This window comes from Tachypleus tridentatus, chromosome 9 (assembly GCF_004210375.1).
Source record: "Tachypleus tridentatus isolate NWPU-2018 chromosome 9, ASM421037v1, whole genome shotgun sequence".
Classification (NCBI taxonomy): domain Eukaryota; kingdom Metazoa; phylum Arthropoda; class Merostomata; order Xiphosura; family Limulidae; genus Tachypleus; species Tachypleus tridentatus.
Window position 1 is genome coordinate 36,913,251 of NC_134833.1, and position 19,202 is coordinate 36,932,452.

General features: G+C 34.4%; 1 protein-coding gene across 10 annotated transcripts in view; it reads left to right on the forward strand.

The window, feature by feature from the left end:
- The first annotated feature begins 593 nt into the window (after positions 1-593).
- Positions 594-19,202, forward strand: part of LOC143225071 (poly(rC)-binding protein 3-like) — a 334,733-nt gene continuing 316,124 nt past the window's right edge. For 9 of the 10 annotated variants that reach the window (XR_013013597.1, XR_013013599.1, XR_013013600.1 and 6 more), the window contains exon 1: positions 594-730. The gene's annotated coding sequence lies outside the window, so the exon portion shown is untranslated. The remainder of the gene's footprint in view (positions 731-19,202) is intronic. The other variant, XM_076453781.1, reaches the window with a different exon arrangement.

The following is a 19,202-nucleotide window of genomic DNA, read 5'->3' on the forward strand; positions in this document are numbered from 1 at the left end:
CTAAACATTATTTATTTACACCAAAACATGTACGTGCAAAACACGACGCATCCTGCTTACACACTCTTATGAAATCCTTCAAATCTATTTATGATAAATATATATTAGAAAATAAATTCAAATCCGTCCTTTAATAAGAGATAACTATGCTAATAAAAAACTTATTTACATTATTATTTAACGTCTTTTCACCTTGAATTACTAACTGATAATCCCATTTAAAAACATTTTTCTACAATGAGAAATATGTTTAAACCATCCCCTTTACATATTTGTGTTAATTATTTACAATTCAAAAGTATAAATTAAGAGCAATCTTATTTAAATTAAATAATGAGAAATAGTGTGTTCGCTTATCACTAGATGACACGACAGAATCATTTTGTGCATTATTGGCGTAGTAATACTGAAGTATTCAGTGTATGTTTTGGTGAACAAGTATCGTAACTTATTAACAACTGTGTTTTGAAATGTATTTTATAGAATAAACTAACGTTAAATTAAGAAGAAATAAACTAGGTAACTACTTTTTATTTAGAAAAAAGTGAAGATCTATTTTACCCAGCGTACTACTAACTTATGGCTGCGCAACGGCATGACCATGAACAGATTATTTTGGAGCATGCAGATACTTTCCCTCTCCCTGTTTGAATCCTTGTTCATATCCTGTTAGACCCCAAAGATCTTTCCTGGTCCTGCAAATCCCATCTAGCCTTTGACCGTAACCAAGGTATGTCCCAATCTCCTTCGGCTCTCTTTATTTTTTATTTATTCTCCTTGAGTTTATGTTTACGTATACCTTTATCCCTATTGGCTGGCCGCAGACATGTCTACCTTCTGCCTAGCTTTTATAACGTCACGCACGCATCGATGTTTCTCTTGCACTTGCTAACAAGTTTCTTTATCACTGTTACTAGATAGAACTGAGAAATTAGCAATTTTTTCTGCATATGCTCTTGTAATCTGGGTTGTTTACTCTTAAGTAATTGATGTAATACTGTCAGTTGGCATATATAAACTGAATTTCATATATCTGCAGTCATTACCACTGCTTACTTTATATTGAAACCTGTGCTCTATCCTTCTTTTGACCTAACTGTAATTATCAATTAATACGTTGTTAAATGCTTTCACCAACGTTTGAACAAAATGTAGTATATTTTATTATTATTATTTCACTCGTTTTATTCAACTTTATCCTAACCAAGCTTTTTTAGTGTCTCGTTTACCATGAATTTTGTGTAACCCTTATTCACGTGCTGCCTCCAAAACCTACCTATTATCACTTGTAAATAAACCTCATCACCTACTAGTGACTACCATCAAAAAGAAATTTAAAATAACCTCGTATTATGAAGTCATCTTCTTAATATAAATTATCTGACCTACAAGACGACTATACTACAAATGGAGAAATTTGTATGTTGTTGTTTCAGAAATAAAGTTTTTTTTTTTGTTTTACTTACGAAGTGTGAGACAAAGTGAATTGTGAGAAATGAATATTTTACAACAAAACAGATAACATTAACTCATAGCGACCCATTATTTTCAATTATTGTCGTAATGTCATAGACGAACATTATGTACTGTAGGGATTTAATTTTGAATTTTAATGTAGATTTAGTGTAATAAGAAGGAATAGCGAAGCACAATAGAATATCTACAGCAGCTTTTCTCAATTTGGGGTCTGTTGTAATGTCTGAAATTTCACAGATATTTCTAAAAAATATTATTTGTAGTACAGAATATGTTTCTCTTAAAGTCAAATTTATATGAATTAAAACGTATGATGTAGAAATACAGCTTTCATGTACATGAAACCTTTATGTTATCAAAACAAAAAACATCTATAGGTTTGTGGAGTCCGCGAAACAACTTTTAATTAAAAGGGGTGCCAGGTTGACGGGTGCCCGCAGAAAGGGGCATTTGTCTCCTCCCACATTCCACAAAAATTGCAAATATTATGATGTAAACCTAATATTGTAGTTAAACTTAATATTTTCAATAGTTCAAAGACTGTGCTTGCGGTTTGTTAACTTACAATTTGATAGCTGATCCCCTAGGACCCTTTTGAAAATATTTCTATTGGCAATCATTGTAAGGTTACTAAAGTTTAAAAAAAAACACTTCGTCTGTAGCATAATTGCGTTAGAAAGAAAATCACAATTTGATGTCAGAAGACATAAAAATGTGTCGTAAAATCTCAATAATTAAAGAAGGGTAAACAAAATCACGTGCGAATTTGATCGGAGACGGGCACAGTTTGTGTGAATGTATTCTCAACAAAGCTGGAACAAAAGTCGCATGTGTATCATAGAAAAGGAAATTCTAATATAAAACTAGCCTGAGTGGAGCCGAGTCAGAATTAGATGCTACCCCCAACACACACACTATGACTATCGCAGGTTAGACCTAGTCAGTTTTATGTTTTGTGCGGATTGTTAATTGGTCAGTTAAAGTTTGCGCTCTTTGAACACTTTTTTTTTTCTCTGTAAAAATATATACACACGAGTCACTACCTTTGTTCTGTACACAAGGATCGCACGACGTTGTTGTAGAAGATGTTTAGCAGCTAGTTTTGCTCGTATAATTCTATTTTAGAATATTTGATTTGAACAACTGTTTGGTTTTATGTTTTTCAAAGCTAATACTACAGCCTTGTGAAGTAGGCGCTTAGCGAAATGAAAGATGTACTCTTGGAATTAAAACTTTAACTTGTGTGGTTTGGTATGTTACAATGGATTCTATTGATGAGTATGTATGATTGAATTCGTTGTTCGTGTATATGATAATGGAAGTGAGACCGAAACCAGAAGTGAACAATAGAAGAAATGAAAATCGACTAAAGTGATGCGATGATGGTTATCCACATGTGCGCTTAAACTAGGCTAAATAGTCCTCGTTACCCTGCATGAAATTGTATTTATTTTACTGTCGCTGTATACAGTTTACAGTTTTTTTATGTAACGGTCCATGTGTGAATTCCGATTTAAAATTGTACAACGCTACTGGAGAAATACATCTGTCAGTATAGTATAAGATAGGTTCGACACTACAGCTGCAGAATTTCATTCTTAACAGAGATTGAAAAGAAGTGAGGAATATTTTCAAGAGGTAAATCAAAGTTACGTCTTTTATAATTTTCTTTTACATATGAACTTGTTCTACAACATTCTTAGAACGTTACTAGTTTTAGATGAACTCATCCGAACTTGTTCTACAACATTCTTAGAACGTTACTAGTTTTAGATGAACTCATCCGAACATGTTCTACAACATTCTCAGAACGTTACTAGTTTTAGATGAACTCGTCTGAGCTTGTTCTACAACATTTTCAGAACGTTACTAGTTTTAGATGAACTCGTCTGAAACTTGTTCCACAACGTCTTGAGAACGTTACTAGTTTTAAACGAACTCATCTGAACTTGTTCTACAACAACCTCAGAACGTTACTAGTTTTAGATGAACTCATCTGAACGTGTTCCACAACGTCTTGAGAACGTTACTAGTTTTAGATGAACTCATCCGAACGTGTTCTACAACATTCTTAGAACGTTACTAGTTTTAAATGAACTCATCTGAACTTGTTCTACAACAACCTCAGAACGTTACTAGTTTTAGATGAACTCATCTGAACGTGTTCCACAACGTCTTGAGAACGTTACTAGTTTTAGATGAACTCATCCGAACTTGTTCTACAACATTCTTAGAACGTTACTAGTTTTAGATGAACTCATCCGAACTTGTTCTACAACATTCTCAGAACGTTACTAGTTTTAGATGAACTCGTCTGAGCTTGTTTAACAACATTCTAAGAACGTTACCAGTTTTAGATGAACTAGTCTGACCTTGTTCAACAACATTCTCAGAACGTTACCAGTTTTAGATGAACTCGTCTGAGCTTGTTCAACAACATTCTCAGAACGTTACCAGCTTTAGATGAACTCGTCTGAGCTTGTTCTACAACATTCTCAGAACGTTACTAGTTTTAGATGAACTCATCCGAACTTGTTCTACAACATTCTCAGAACGTTACTAGTTTTAGATGAACTCATCTGAACGTGTTCCACAACGTCTTGAGAACGTACTAGTTTTAGATGAACTCATCCGAACTTGTTCTACAACATTCTCAGAACGTTACTAGTTTTAGATGAACTCGTCTGAGCTTGTTCAACAACATTCTAAGAACGTTACCAGTTTTAGATGAACTTGTCTGAGCTTGTTCAACAACATTCTCAGAACGTTACCAGTTTTAGATGAACTCGTCTGAGCTTGTTCAACAACATTCTCAGAACGTTACCAGCTTTAGATGAACTCGTCTGAGCTTGTTCTACAACATTCTCAGAACGTTACTAGTTTTAGATGAACTCATCCGAACTTGTTCTACAACATTCTCAGAACGTTACTAGTTTTAGATGAACTCGTCTGAGCTTGTTCAACAACATTCTCAGAACGTTACCAGTTTTAGATGAACTCGTCTGAGCTTGTTCTACAACATTCTCAGAACGTTACCAGTTTTAGATGAACTCGTCTGAGCTTGTTCAACAACATTCTAAGAACGTTACTAGTTTTAGATGAACTCATCTGAACGTGTTCTGAAACTTGTTCTACAACATTTTCAGAATGTTACTAGTTTTACATGAAGTTATCTGAAACTTGTTCTACAACATTTTCAGAATGTTACTAGTTTTACATGAAGTTATCTGAAACTTGTTCTACAACATTTTCAGAATGTTACTAGTTTTACATGAAGTTATCTGAAACTTGTTCTACAACATTTTCAGAATGTTACTAGTTTTACATGAAGTTATCTGAAACTTGTTCTACAACATTTTCAGAATGTTACTAGTTTTACATGAAGTTATCTGAAACTTGTTCTACAACATTTTCAGAATGTTACTAGTTTTACATGAAGTTATCTGAAACTTGTTCTACAACATTTTCAGAATGTTACTAGTTTTGCATAAAGTTATCTAAAACTTGTTCTTCAACATCCTTAGAATGTAACTAGTTTTCAGTTATTTTTCTTTTACGAAAGAACAAAGAGCTAAACTTTTTGTTATAAATATTCTGAACCCGACCAATTGTCAGGTTGCTCCTGCGAGCTACAGAAGTATCGATCTATTAAGAGATGTCCAACTTTATTCGGAAACTAAGGCTACTCATGAGGTAGTTGAAACAAAGTGCGAACACTTTGCTCTCTACCTATAATAAACCAACAGAGAACGTAAATATATTCATTTTTTTTTATTCTTCAAATATGTTAAAGTATCAGACTAATTGTTAATTAAGAAATAAGAACTGTAAATAAATATATACATAAAGTTATACCAGATGATAGTATTTTGTATAATTTTGTTTTCCCAAAACAGCTAATGCATTCCAATATTTACTAGAAACTCATCTACTTGTGACAGGCCACATTGTTCGAGCGTTTCTGTTGCCAGTAACTGCTTGAACGAAACATTATTTTGATAAATGGTTTATTTGTTTATATGAGATGAATGGTAAATATAAGGTTACCATTCAGCCACTTGCTAAAGCGCAACAGAGATAGTTAAGATACGATATCATGACGTACTGGCAAGTTATGTGGATTTTGACATCCAGAAAAATCATAAATAAATGTGTCTTCTGTGCTTGTGATAATTTATTTACTCTTTTTTTGTTTTTATAGTAAATTAGAAGTTATAGTGCAAGAGCCACAGTGTTCTGTAATAAAAAAACTGAAACCCTATGGCATTCTCCCTCTTAGATAACTTCAGGTTATTCGATGTATGAAAAGAATTTTTGTGAACCTTTTGGAATTGCAGTGTGATTCTTTACCTATTTAAACAAACTAAAACGATACAGAAATCATTCAAATGTTCACCTAACGTTTTACTGTATGTTTTGGGCCCGGCACGGCCAGGTGGGTTAAGGCGTTCGACTCATAATCCCAGGATTGCGGGTTCAAATCCCGGTCGCACCAAACATGCCCTCCCAGCCGTGGGGGCGTTATAATGTGACGGTCAATCCCATTATTCGTTGGTAAAGGAGTCGCCCAAGAGTTGGTGGTGGGTAGTGATGATTAGCTGCCTTCTCTCTTGTCTTATCCTGCTAAATTAGGGACGGCTAGTGCAGATAGCCCTCGTGTCGCTTCGCGCGAAATTAAAAACAGAACTAAACTACATGTTTTATAGAAAACAGGGAAAAGGGACCATAACACGTCTTCTTGTTGTAGACTTTCTACAATTATCTCCTGCTGTGAACCACACCAGATTTGTAATTATAATCAAATTGTATAAAACTACGGCTTTTTTTTTTCTTGTAGAACAACATCTCTTGAAAATAAGCAGAATATGTGAAAATAAAAATTTAAAAGTGAAAAGAACAAAAAGGTAGGTTTTAAGTCTCAAATATTTAACGTTGTTTAGCAAAGATAAATTTGATAAAAGGATTATCGTTTGTATAATATTCCACAAGGTGCGAGAACCTCATGTTTTATCGTTAGTTTCTATAATCTTCAGTACCAATTGAACTATCTTTTTCATTACTGTAAACAGATTCTATGTTTTACATATTCGTGCCCGTTAATTATAATTTTTTCGCTGAAAAATATGCAAAATTGGGAAGAGTGATGCCAATATTTAAAAAAATGAAATAACAAACTTGTATTAGCACATCTTTTAGTTACGTTTTTACCTAAACCCGCGAAAGTTTCGTATTATAAGTCATAATTTTTTTTTAAATGTTAAACACAAAACTACACAGTTTGCTATATATGCTCTGCCCATAACGTTACAAGCCCATAGACTTGTCCCTGAGCCACCTGGAACTACCATGTAGATAACCACAACTAATATCTTTAATCTTCTACTGACATTTTATAAATAATGAAAAAAAAGTTTAAGACATTTGCTTTTCTGTAGTGCTGTACATTTTAGTAATAGTAACTTATCCGTAGGTAGACCTAGAAGAAAATGATCTTTGGAATTGTTACCTGTGTATCAGGTGCCATCTTTAGCTAATTAAGTTACTGTTGGTATTTGTTTTTATTCCATAATATTTCAGGTGTACTTGAAAGAGTGAAAAAAAAAAGGTATACCTACCAACAGTCGAAACTTGGCGCTTGGTTATGGAATATCTGTTGGTAATTTAATATCAGGGTTTGTTACGAGTATCGCGCAAAGCTAGATGAAGGTTATCTACGCTAGCCCTCCATAATTTGGCAGTGAAAGACTAGAGGGAAGGCAGCTAGTCATCGCCACCCACCGCCAACCCTTGGGCTACTCTTTTACCAACGAACACTGGGATTGACTGTAACTTTATAACGATCCCACGACTGAAAGGGTGAGCGTGTTTGGTGTAACTGGGATTCGAACCCGCGACCCTCAGATCATGAAAGAAAGAAAGAAGAAGTGTAACATGTTACGACAGGATAACATAATAAATACATTAATATTTTGAAGCGTGTATGCACACACGTAACGTGGATAGGAAATATACCACTAAAAATATTACTATTAGTTCGCTCTGTCTCACTCCCGGGGTTTGGGTATGACATGTACGTACCCTGGAGAGTCAGGTACTCTTTGAAATTACTATTAGTACTTGTTTTAGATCAAATCTATTGAATGAGTTCATTTTGGCGCCAAAACTAACCACGAAGACGATGTATTTTTTGTGTTAAGTTTTAATATGTGTTTTAATCGTTTATTACGAATTATATTTCACAGTCGTTGATTCACATTCATTTTCTCTTAAGATGAAGGTTTAACTTTTATTTGAACATTTTGCGTGTGACCACGTGTTGTTCTGGCTTTACAGACTAAGCGGTTGTGAAACACTATATTACGGTTGATGCTCATTTCGCCTTCCTGTGTCTCAGCGATAAATCTGAGGGTTTATAATCGCTCAAATTCGCATTTTGATACCCAGGTTGGGCACCAATAGCTTTATGTATAACAACGAACAAGCAGAATATTTTAAAATTACGTGTGTTTTTTTTCATTCTACAAGTATCTTACAATAGTTTTGTGATATCATAAAAAGGTAGATGAGCGAGTGATGTTTCGAGTTAAACTCTCCATGATAATGATAAGCGAGTGTAAGTACTAGAAGTTTGAAACTGTCGTGATTAAATTAGTTTACCTGAAGCACTGCATATACAAAATAATAGCTGGTAAAAATCTATTGTATGTGAAAAATTAATAGTTATTAGAAATACCTTTTCTTCACTATATTATTATAAAATTATCGATCTGTGCGTACATACGTAACCCTTACGCCGTATGCATGTGTAGGAGGGTTAACTTAACGAAAGACTGCTTGTTAGTTTTGTAAAATACAACATAAATCCCATGTCTTTATGCGTACTACGTAAGGGTTACATATGTTTATGTGGTATGGTAGGGTTAACTTAACCAGAAACAGTGTGTTTAGTTCTGTAAGAAATGACATATATTCCAACTTTATAAAAATAACATAACAGGTGCTATTAAAATTTATTTGTAAAAATATATTTCATTAAGACCTGAAAATGGTTTATTAAAATATAGGTAAACAACTATTGTGAGTAAATATAGTTAGCGAGTTTTATTTTTTAATAGTTTAATTAAGCTGGTATTTGTGAAATATGAACTTGAACACTGTGAAATAAGAGATATTTATATGGTAATCAAAGTATTCGTATAAAAATATCTTTTCAAATTTGTAATAAAAAGTGTACCGTGGGTCAGCGGTAAGTTACAATTATAATACTAAAATTCCTGGGTTACTTCCCCTTGGTGGAGACGGAAAGCAGATACCCTATTGTGCAGCAATAATTTTATGTTGTTTTTTTGTTAAGGATGTTTTTCTGTGGTTTTATGTCCCTTTAGGTTTTTTGAGCTACAAATGTCTCGTGATTTTATGTCGGTATGGTTTTCTTTTTCTCAAGTCACCCATGAAGGTTCAGTTTCAGACAAATTATTTGTTTTTTATTTCAGATGTTCAGTCTGTGTTTGGTGTCAATAGAAAACTATATTTTTTATGTTTATGATACAAAACCATTGATGACACTCATTAGTTTGTTTTATATAGAAAACATATTTTAGCAGATGTACAACTTAATGGGTTTTCAACTTTGTTATGTTTAGGCCTCACAGCTAATGAATAGCATTTACGAAGTGAGATGAGAAAACTTATAGAGTTATCTTCATACAGAAAAATTAATCACTCATTTAACGTTCGTGAAAACAGGTATTTTCGAAATGTACACATTGCAAATTAAACTCCTTTTTTTTTTTTTTCAGTGAGAGACCGCTAGTACTGATTATTAAACTGAGAGTGATGTTTACAGTAGATAGGAGATTAGTTAGTAGAAAAGAATGGATGAATCGATAGACGGGCTGGGAATTGGATGAAGTGTTAGATGTAAAACGTAAAGTATGGGGTTTTATATGTGTGAGTGACCAATTGGGTTGAATGTGATTTTTGCGTGAGTGGTTTAAAAAGGCAGCTGGGTTAGAAGATAGTGGGTAAATGGAGGTATTAGTGGGTGAGAGCCTGTTGGTAAAATAAGAGCAGTTTTAAAGTTCTGGTGATATTACGTGTACTAGAAGCACGAGGGAAGAAGTCCGATCTGTCTTCATTGACAGACATGAAAGTATCTGTATTCTGTCATCTTTTTAATGAAACAACAACTGTAATGTTTAATTTGCTAATAAAGAGCGTTTGTTAGGAAAATCGTGCAAAACTGCATGATAGAAATCTGTATTAGTCGTCTCTTATTTAACAGTGAACGATTAAGACAGCTAGTTATGACTACCCGCTACTAACTCTTGGGATACTCTTTTACAGACAAATAGTGGGACTGACCGTAACATGATAATGCTTTCATGGCTGAAAGGGCGAGCATGTTTAGGTTGGACGGAGATTTGAATCCACAGATTGCAAATCGATTGCCCTAACTGGATATGCTAGGCCAATAAAGAAAATCAATATATAAAGACATCGCATATCGATTAACATTCGACAAGTTTTTTATGATAAAACAAATGATCTAAATATTCAATTTACAATACTTATTTGTTTCAGTTTGTATGAAGATACGCTGTAAAACAACAACACAACAAAAGTTATGAATAGTGGTTTATTTTTAAGTAAGTCTAATGAAATTTTAACACGTAGTCGAAATAATATGTAGAGACATAGTAGGTACTGTAGCCAAATTTGAAAGATTCAGTAAAAGTGCAATAAATTCTGTTGAGTATCAAATGTTTAACTAAATATGGAGCATTTATACAGCTTTTCCAAATACTGGAATACCAGTGTTCTTGTGTTTTGAATAGATCTAACCATTCTTACTTGCTATTACATGTAGAATCCTCACGTATGTTTAAAATTAATAAAAATAAACTGTTTAAAATCATGAAATGATTGCTGATATTCTTGTTAAAGAAGTAAATCATATAATAAAGAAAGAAGGATTGACATGGAACAAAGTTCTACTAGTGGATATTAAATTTGAACACATATGATGAATATTTGCTTTCCTGATGAGTTAAGAGCACGTGATTAGGTGTGTTTTGAATGTCGCGCTAAACTACACGAGGGTTATCTGCGTGAGCCATCCCTAATTTAGCAGTGAAAGCCTAGAGGGAAGGCAGCTAGTCATCACCACCCACTTTTGGATTGCTCTTTTTCTAACGAATAGTGGGATTGAACATCACATTGTAACTTTCCCACGGATGAAAGGGGGAGCATGTTTGGTGTGACGGGGATTCGAACCCGCGACCCTCTGATTAGGAGTCGAGCACTTTAACCATCTGGCCATACATGGCCTGATTTTTACACTATGTCTAATTGACAAGATTGTATCAGAAGAAATCGACGCCAGAACTGAGATTTTCTGGACATTCTGAAACGATAGCATGGTGCGTGGTCTGAGATGATTTTTTTATGTCGATGGATGTCTCGATTATTTAGGCTTATAAGATAAAATTAAAGCAACAGTTATACAATACTCTGTCGTACGAAGAGTTACCATATATCACACCTTGAGTAGCAAAGTCATTGGAGATATTTACATGTATGAGAAACTCGACACATGTTTGACGAAATAAGAAGCGCGCAGACCAAACTTTGCTTTGTTCTCTGTCCTATAATGGTTTGATATTGTTATAAGACACGTGATAACTCAAAGTAGTTTTACTCTAACAAAAATGACCAAGATAAACCGATATAGAGGTGACTAATTCCCTTTGTGACCTCTGCTCTTGTTATACATTAACCTTGTACTTCTGTGGTTCGTGTGTGTGAAAAGAGCATGTGTGGAAAACAATGAATGGAACCAGAGTACGGGAGTGAATTACGTGCTCACAAAAGGACCCTGTCTTCATTCAAACTGTCAGTTGGCTGATAGCCGCTGAAACATTTAATGGACCGAAATCTGACACGAGAATGAAATGGCTCATATCATGAATTAATTTTATAAGTAGTGTTTGAAGAGGTAAATGATCGCCATAGGTTCTTTGTTACCAGTTCATTCGTTGTCTTGACAACCCTGGTGAAGTACCTATGTTCGTAGCTGATCGTATTTACTTTTAGGGATTATTTTCAACTTTTATTTCGTATTCTTTTCAATCTCATCACGTAGGGCGGATTTGAAGTAGCAGTAGAGTTTCGTGACTCAATAATCTCGTTTGTTTTAGCGCCAAGCTACACAACAGGGGAGTCTAACCCGAAGTTTTGAGATTGTAAGTTAGTAAGCTCACTGCTGACACAGTGGGAGACTGATGGCTTGTAACACTAAAAATCAGGTTTTGATACCCGTTGTAGGCACAACATAAATAACGCATGGTGTAGTTTTGTGCCCAGTAATAAAGCAACAGTTTTAATAAATAAAGCAGAAAGGGATAAAATAACATTATATACTACTGAACAACTAAACTATGAGAAAGTTTTCATTGCACTGTTTTTGTTATTCTAAATACGATTGTTGAACTGTGTATAGAATCATTGATTAACAGATAAACAGAATAGACATCCATTCATTTGTCATCTCAGTGTGTTTAATTGACAAAGGAGAAAGACGTTTCTGTGAAAGATAAATTTTCTAGTATTTGTTTAACGCTTGATAGAGGAAGCGTATCCACGAACGTGTGGTATATTTGATTCAACACTTAAGGTTGGCATGATGGAATCTGCAAGGATAGAATTTCCACTGTTCTTGTAGTGAGTGTCATTTGTGACGGTGTCAAGAACGAAGGAGTTTACGTTTTATTTTCATTAAGGAATACAACAACTTGTATTCGTTGTCAGTATAAAAACAAAGAAACGAAATCGAGCTTCTATGTTGAAATTGTTGGTTTACAGGTAAGTTTTTGTTGTTGTTTTTTTAAAATGCATAAACGTAAATTAAAATGAAGAAGGTGGACAGTGAAGGATAGTTACCTGACTCCCTGTCGGAAGATAAATAAACTAAAGTTTGGAAAGGTAGCAAAAAAGTAGCCATGTGGTCCTGACGAAAATTAGTTCCTGGAGAGAAACAAATGGGGCGTTAAAAGAACTCGCCTCAGTTCTTCAGTAAAGGAAGATTCGAGAATGAACACACTTTGCTTAGTAAGAGTGTAAAAACTTTGACGGATTCGTGCTGAAGGGGCTGTTGGCGATCAGTGTGTCTTTTGTTTCTTTTCTCACTGATCTCCGGTACTGTAGATAACGGTGTTTTCTGTTATCACGGGTGTGTCGTAGTCTCCAACCAAGCTCTGTTTTTTTTTTCTTCTAGTAAATGTATGCTTGATAAAAATAACCCACAGGAAATATGTACAGTTTGAGAAGATAGGCCACACGAGTTTCACGTTATTTTTCTCTGTGATTCGCCAAAGCACGTACTTAATACTGTTTTTGAGGGCCAATAATGCTAGAAATCAAGTTTCGATACCAACAGTCAGTAGAATACAATCCATTATGTAGCTTTGCGCTGAACAAGAGACAGGTTATTACAACATTCTTCACAAACTGTGTTCAAAAACACAACTTCTAAAATTCTGACCCAGAGCTAGAGATATATGCAATTGTATAATATTTGAGCTTTCGTAAATCTGCCAAAGGTTGTTGTTTATGGAAAAGTTTGGGCAGTGAATAGTGTACTTGTAGTAGTGCCTATGAATTCTATTATCTGTCGAAAATATATATCTTGGAAGCTTCGAGAAAATGTTTCGAGCTTTTAATGCAAAGGTCTTGAAACGAATATTGAGAATATATTCTAAGTTCGTATTTGCTTTGTTAAAACTAAAACAAATATTGAAATTGTGTTGTGATTTCGTGTTTGCTTTGTTAAACTTTTTTGATAAAATTACTTTGTTAAATTTACAATGGAAAACTGAAGGTTTTGCTGTCAACGAAATGATATATGAATGTTTACGAGTATAATATTCGCAATTACTCTAACAAAGTGACACATTGTAGTATGTATGTTTTGTATACAAACAAGGGTAGAGATGGAATCCATTTAAGGTTACAGAGACATTTTGATTTTCCTGGTTTTCAGCGCAAAGCTGCAATAGGGCTATCTGCGTTCTATTCACCGCGAGAAGTTGAACACAGGATTTTAGAGATATTATTTCAGAAACTTACTGTTGATTTACCGGGAGGGGGGCAAAAAATTTTATTAAATGAACATTAATGTATTGTCATCACTTGTCAGGATTCTGTACTTTTCGTTTTATATTCAGTGTATTTGGTAGCAAAATTTTGTTTGCTTGTAATTAAGCACAAAGCTACTCAATTGGCTGTCTGTGCTTTACCAACCACGGGTATTGAAACTCGGATTCCATCGTTGTGAGTTCGCAGCCATACCACTATGCCACTGGAGAGCTGATAGCGACGTGGCGAAGAAGAAAATACGATAAATACGGGATATTTATTTGGCTTCTGATACCAGTTTTGAATATATGATTTTGGTTTGGGCCGTATCCCAATATAGAAAACAACAACAACAACAACCCATCAGAATATTTACGAGAACTTTACAACCTAAAAGGGAATTCCGAATAGTAAAGTATATTTATAAAGTTTTCTCAGCCCGTGGGATTTGAACAAGTTTCATAAGAACATTGTATGAAGTTATCTGCATTACTTTTTCCTTCATCGTTTTGTAGCATAAATATTGTTATTCACAATATAATTTGACTGCTAATGAATACATTTGTTGTAATAGTGCGCGTGGATTTAAACATTTACAGATTGTGTTGTTTTGTTTTCTCATATTATTTTCGTATCCTTTTGTACCAGCTATTAGTAAGTTATACATTTCCGAGTTACGTTACTTATGTATATGATTTGTTTCTTTACAAAATTGCCTCGTCATAGATTTTGTTTCTAAGTCAAGGCCGGCGAATCCCATGGAATATCATCTGTGCTCTCCAAGCTAATGTGGTCCATTAATTTTATTTTATATGTCTCATTGTTTCTCTTCTTCTCCCAGTTAAGAAAAACTGAAACCGGGACTGTTACGAGTTAAGAAAGTTTCTAACTCAATAAATTCTGCGTGACTCCGTATTTTTATGTTTTATACGAAACTTGCAGACTTGAGATTCCCACCGCCTAAAAAAATGGAAACTGCTTCACTTTGTTATGTCGTGCAGACTGCGATTCTTAAACGCGTTATTTTCCACTCTGCTGCAGTACAGCACATCCCGTCGGATTAGAGAGACTCACAGGCTGGAAGTAGAGAAGTGAAAAAACAAAAAACTCACTAGGAGTTAGGCTTGTGTGAAGCAATAGCTGAGAACAGGGCATTTCACGGGAATGAGTTTTCAAATTTGATTTGAAATCTTTTAGCCTTGTCCATTTTGGTAGAGTTAAGGTGATATAATGTGACTGAACGAAAGTAAAAATAGGCTTCAAAGCGTGTGTACATACAATAACTACACATTAGGATGTTAGGTTTATGGTTTTTTTAGTTTTTCTGTTTTCATACTGATTCGCAACGATGGCCAGAATTATTGAAAAGTTTGTGGTTATTATATATTACATGAGACTTTGTGTGTTGAGCATGCTTAAAGTACGTATTTACTTAGACTTCAATTATATAGTTCTGTTATAACCAATCTATATAAATATATCTGTTAAAAATGTCAGTATACGTAAATTCCCAATAACCTATTCACATCCAAATCTTACAAAGAATATACCAATAGAAATAGACAGGGTCAATTTTTAGAATTGCAAAAAAACTAAAAGTTTGTTTGTTTTTGAATTTTGCACAATTCGAGGGCTATCTGTGCTAGCCGTCCCTAATTTAGCAGTGTAAGACTAGAGGGAAGGCAGCTAGTCATCACCACCCATCGCCAACTCTTGGGCTACTCTTTTGCCATCGAATAGTGGGATTGACCGTCACATTATAACGCACTCACGGCTGAAAGGGCGAGTATGTTTGGCGCGACGGGGATGCGAACACGCGACCCTCAGATTACGAGTCGCACGCCTTAACACGCTTGGCCATGCCGGGCCTAAAACTAAAAGAAACTATATAAATTCCAAATTGTCGATAGTCAACTATTTGCAGTGATGTACGAAGTTTCTTGGACGTATTAAACACTTGAAGGAATCTTATATTAGAGTGTTATTTTTATTACAATGCTTGTAACATGACCTTACATCAAAAAGTTATTACTGGATCTTCTCTTTCTCTTTAAAAAAATCAAACTAGATATAGATTGAGGATGTTTTATAAAGTTAAGGCACATATACTTTGGTACAATAAAAGGCCTGGTTTTTGGAATCTTTTGCTGCCCCAGATCTTTTCTTGTGTTAATTGTTTTAGGTTCATGTAGAAAAATGAAGCACAAAAAATTAGAGGGTCTGGTTTTTGAGCCTTTTGCTGTCGTAAGTTTACACTTTGCTGTATGTATATATTTTTATTTTCATACGGTGACACTGAAGATCTCACAGACCAAAACAAAGAAACGATATAATGAAATGTGGACTAACTTACAATACTGATGACTTCTTTCTTGTTAATGCCCTGTACTTTGGCTCTATATTGATGTGTAAATGTTTCTTTTTGGAAAGGACTCTATATCATTTCAGCTATAAGTCTATGCATGGCAGCACTATATTGTTGAATGGCAAGAACTTTGGTTGTGAACCAAACCTGCTGTTACGAAAGGTATTGCCCTTGGTTTCATGGATATGTAACATACCACGTACAGATTTCCAAATAAAGTTTCATCTTCTATGCTGTAAAGTATGTATAGGATCAGAGTATGGTGTTAAATAAAAAGATACAGAGTTAAGGTTGGTTCTCTTTCGTTCTTCTTAAAGAATTATCAGACTAGACTTTGGTCCCTATCCAAAAACAAATCAAAAGCAGCATGAGACTTGTGGTACATAAAAATTTAATGTCCAAACACTACGATCACGTACAAAAGCTACCTGAAGACAGATTTTGGGGTAATGTAAAGAAAAAAAAATGAAAGGAAACTCTTTGATGTGTAAAAGGAATTACATGGATACATGCTGGTGCTGTGTGAAAGGAATTACATGGATACATGCTGGTGCTGTGTAAAAGGAATTACATGGATACATGCTGGTGCTGTGTGAAAGGAATTACATGGATACATGCTGGTGCTGTGTGAAAGAAAAAGGGGTCAGATTTTGGTGCTGTACAAATATGTGATGTTAGGCTGTGTCGCTAACTAATTAAATGTATAGGGATAAACTTTGTGTCGTGTAAAATAAATACACAAGGTTAGGCTTAAATATTTGGAAGTAATTTGATGCTGTGTAAATATAAATAATGACGGGTCTAAGTTTTAATATTGTATAAAATATTTGTTTTGTTATGTTTGCACAGTTAAATTTTACATTCTTTAAAGCGTAAGGAATACATTACGATGCTGTAGAACAATACAGATGTAGGAATTAGTGATTTACAAAAGATTACAGGCTAATTTTTAATTCTGTGCAAAAAATTTAATGCCTAGATCTTATAGACGTTTTTGCTTATTCGAAATTGCATGGCTTGATTCTATATTTTGATTTCATATAAACATTATGGATATATTTTTTAAGGTTGGATAACAATACGTTAAGAAGCTAGACATTAATACTATATATAAATTAAAACACTAGCCAACAGAAACAGGTTTTAGTGTTCTAACAAAGAAATTGCAGGTCTAGAATTTAGTGCTGTACAAAAGTAAAATGTAACGTTCTAAAGCTATGTAAAAATTGTGAGGTGTGATAGAGAGAATGCATAATTGAACTGTATAATGTTATAGGGTAAATACATAATTGAATTGAGGTGTTATAAAGAGAGGAAAAGTGTGATGGAACTCCATGGCGTTATAGAGTAAATACATAACTGAATTGAGGTGTTATAAAGAGAGGAAAAGTGTGATTGAACTCCATGGCGTTATAGAGTAAATACATAACTGAATTGAGGTGTTATAAATAGAGGAAAAGTGTGATGGAACTCCATGGCGTTATAGAGTAAATACATATCTGAATTGAGGTGTTATAAAGAGAGGAAAAGTGTGATGGAACTCCATGGCGTTATAGAGTAAATACATATCTGAATTGAGGTGTTATAAAGAGAGGAAAAGTGTGATGGAACTCCATGGCGTTATAGAGTAAATACATATCTGAATTGAGGTGTTATAAAGAGAGGAAAAGTGTGATGGAACTCCATGGCGTTATAGAGTAAATACATAACTGAATTGAGGTGTTATAAAGAGAGGAAAAGTGTGATGGAACTCCATGGCGTTATAGAGTAAATACATAACTGAATTGAGGTGTTATAAAGAGAGGAAAAGTGTGATGGAACTCCATGGCGTTATAGAGTAAATACATATCTGAATTGAGGTGTTATAAAGAGAGGAAAAGTGTGATGGAACTCCATGGCGTTATAGAGTAAATACATATCTGAATTGAGGTGTTATAAAGAGAGGAAAAGTGTGATGGAACCCATGGCATTATAGAGTAAATACATATCTGAATTGAGGTGTTATAAAGAGAGGAAAAGTGTGATGGAACTCCATGGCGTTATAGAGTAAATACATAACTGAATTGAGGTGTTATAAAGAGAGGAAAAGTGTGATGGAACTCCATGGCGTTATAGAGTAAATACATAACTGAATTGAGGTGTTATAAAGAGAGTAAAAGTGTGATGGAACTCCATGGCGTTATAGAGTAAATACATAACTGAATTGAGGTGTTATAAAGAGAGGAAAAGTGTGATGGAACTCCATGGCGTTATAGAGTAAATACATAACTGAATTGAGGTGTTATAAAGAGAGGAAAAGTGTGATGGAACTCCATGGCGTTATAGAGTAAATACATAACTGAATTGAGGTGTTATAAAGAGAGGAAAAGTGTGATGGAACTCCATGGCGTTATAGAGTAAATACATAACTGAATTGAGGTGTTATAAAGAGAGGAAAAGTGTGATGGAACTCCATGGCGTTATAGAGTAAATACATAACTGAATTGAGGTGTTATAAAGAGAGGAAAAGTGTGATGGAACTCCATGGCGTTATAGAGTAAATACATAACTGAATTGAGGTGTTATAAAGAGAGGAAAAGTGTGATGGAACTCCATGGCGTTATAGAGTAAATACATAACTGAATTGAGGTGTTATAAAGAGAGGAAAAGTGTGATGGAACTCCATGGCGTTATAGAGTAAATACATAACTGAATTGAGGTGTTATAAAGAGAGGAAAAGTGTGATGGAACTCCATGGCGTTATAGAGTAAATACATAACTGAATTGAGGTGTTATAAAGAGAGGAAAAGTGTGATGGAACTCCATGGCGTTATAGAGTAAATACATAACTGAATTGAGGTGTTATAAAGAGAGGAAAAGTGTGATGGAACTCCATGGCGTTATAGAGTAAATACATATCTGAATTGAGGTGTTATAAAGAGAGGAAAAGTGTGATGGAACTCCATGGCGTTATAGAGTAAATACATAACTGAATTGAGGTGTTATAAAGAGAGGAAAAGTGTGATGGAACTCCATGGCGTTATAGAGTAAATACATAACTGAATTGAGGTGTTATAAAGAGAGGAAAAGTGTGATGGAACTCCATGGCGTTATAGAGTAAATACATAACTGAATTGAGGTGTTATAAAGAGAGGAAAAGTGTGATGGAACTCCATGGCGTTATAGAGTAAATACATAACTGAATTGAGGTGTTATAAAGAGAGGAAAAGTGTGATGGAACTCCATG